This window comes from Silurus aristotelis, assembly GCF_946808225.1.
Source record: "Silurus aristotelis genome assembly, chromosome: 11".
Classification (NCBI taxonomy): domain Eukaryota; kingdom Metazoa; phylum Chordata; class Actinopteri; order Siluriformes; family Siluridae; genus Silurus; species Silurus aristotelis.
Window position 1 is genome coordinate 30,324,469 of NC_139584.1, and position 2,607 is coordinate 30,327,075.

The following is a 2,607-nucleotide window of genomic DNA, read 5'->3' on the forward strand; positions in this document are numbered from 1 at the left end:
GGACTAGAGGATTAGTGTGGGGATTAGTTTATAATGTTGAGGACTAGAGGATTAGTGTGGGGATTAGTTTATAATGTTGAGGACTAGAGGATTAGTGTGGGGATTAGTTTATAATGTTGAGGACTAGAGGATTAGTGTGGGGATTAGTTTATAATGTTGAGGACTAGAGGATTAGTGTGGGGATTAGTTTATAATGTTGAGGACTAGAGGATTAGTGTGGGGATTAGTTTATAATGTTGAGGACTAGAGGATTAGTGTGGGGATTAGTTTATAATGTATACTGTGTAACAGTAAATAAAAGAGAAACTCAAAGCCGTTGTAGATAAAATAGCACATTTATTAAAAAGAAACAGCACACAGTCTGCAGTTTGTGCGCGTTTCATTCCCCAAAATGCCACAGAGTGTCCTGTGTTCAGGAGGCCGAGAGAGAGACGGGGGTCCAACAGAACAGCGCTAGTCCAACACACACACACACACACACACACACACACACACACACACACACACACACACACACACACACACACACACACACACACACACAGCTAACTATCTAGGTATGTAGCTAATGAGCATGAAGGCAGCAGCGTCTTTGGCCGTGTCGAAGGCTGTTTAGAAACTGAAGCAAAGTAAAAACAAAGTGTGCACAGAAACAGATCACGAGTCATGAGATGGTAAATCACTGAAGAGTGTATTAAATAAAAAAGTTAACTTCAAGGCATCAAAACCAAAGGCAGTGAATCAAAATGGCAACAGATGACAAGGAAGGAGGAAAAGCTTCAAAATAATAACAGCAGGCAGTGCAAAATAAAACCACCAATAAAAATAAAAACCCATCAAAAAATAGAATCCAAATCAAATCAGAAATCCTGAGAGGAAAAACACGATTAGGACAAAAATCACAACAAAAACCTCAAATCATTAAATTATAAAATATACCGAAACCCCAGCCCCCCCCCCAATTCTGCATCAAGCCTCTGTTTTACTGCAGCGGCATGAGAGCCTTTACAATAAGCCTGAGAGGGCGTGTCCCAATCCATATCAGGAAGTGTGGCACTATAATATTCAGGAAATATAGGTGTGTCTGACAAATAGTTTCTATTTTAAATCTATATATAATTACGTTTTGCTGGGTCCATATATGGAAAGTCTATTTTTTATGTAAAACTCCAGGAGTGTCTAAATGAAATGCGACATAGCTGAGCTTTATATATAGAAATGTGGATGTTGAAAAGAACCATGTCTACATATGGAAGTGTGTGTGTGTGTGTGTGTGTGTGTGTGTGTGTGTCCAAGCCCATATATAATGAGAAGGGCATGTTCAAGTCCAAAAAAACAAACAAAACAACAAAACAATGGAGTGACCCAGTCTAGAGTAATAGACATGTCTTAGTCCATATATGGAGAAATGGGCGTGTCCGAGTCCATATGTGTAAAATCAATAAGCAGGATGTCATTAAAATTCTCTTTTACAAAGACTACTTTTTACTTTCTTTTTTTTTTATAATTACTCAGCCAGTGAGTTGATATACGGACAAATCCATGCCGATTGACCCTGCCCACTTAAGCCATGCCCACCAGATTTGCAGTCCACGCCCACCGGCCCCTCCCCTCTGTGTTAGCGACAGCAGCGAGGTCCCGTGTTAACAATCAAACAGGAAAATAATAAAAGCAATAAAAACATGAAGAAAAACAGCAAATGTGACGAGCACAATATTATTCATTATCTGTATGGCACACGCTAATCAGTGTGACTCCGTACCGTACACACACACACACACACACACACACACCCCAACACACACACACACACACACACACACACAGCGTACAAGTTCACTTTGGTGCTGATTATCGCTTCTGAAGAGATAAAAGGTGCTTCATGTGATTCCTTTCTGCTGACAGGAGAATGCAGGAACAAAACCAGACGTCGTACAACCATGAGGGAAAAAATAAAACAACCGGATCGAGATTACAGGAAACAACTGAACAAAAAAAACTAAAAAAGTTAAAGCACCCAGCATTAATTGAAACAACCCCGTATACTAAATGCTAACTGGTGGCTATTCACTCTCAGGTACACGGTTAGCAGCATTAGCATTTTAGCGTAACTGTTTCTTTAATACAACGAATGATGCGGCGATGTTCAACCACCAGGGCGGTGACAGAAACAACACAAATGAACCGTAAACATAAGGGGCGGAGCCTGTCATTCGACCAGCGGTTTGGTGTGTGTTAGATTGGTGTTAAATACCATCGGATCTGTTCTGAGAAAACTACAGTGTACCTCCTCATTAGATAGTGTACTAATATGAGGAACGGCGGCTGAATTCCAAACTGCTCCTCACTGGACATGTAGTGAACTTCCATGAGTGTACCTTCTTCTATAACAGTTCCCTCAGTAGGTGCAGTGGACTGGGAGTGAATCTGCAGTTATACACACACTCTACATAGGGTTTGGCTCCTGTACACTATGTAGTGCACTACATTTCCACTAGGGAGCCCCGGGTGGTGTGGTGGTGTGTGTGAATGGGATGCTGCACGCTTCCCGCTGGTTTAATGATTGCATAGCTGACGAGTAATACGCTGGAGCTCAAACACTTTCAC

General features: G+C 41.3%; 1 protein-coding gene across 2 annotated transcripts in view; it reads right to left on the reverse strand.

The window, feature by feature from the left end:
• Nucleotides 1–316: 316 nt before the first annotated feature.
• The window catches only part of mlec (malectin), an 8,343-nt gene continuing 6,052 nt past the window's right edge, over nt 317–2,607 (reverse strand). For both annotated transcript variants that reach the window (XR_014535668.1, XM_083554303.1), the window contains one exon: nt 317–2,607. This exon is cut by the window's right edge. The gene's annotated coding sequence lies outside the window, so the exon portion shown is untranslated.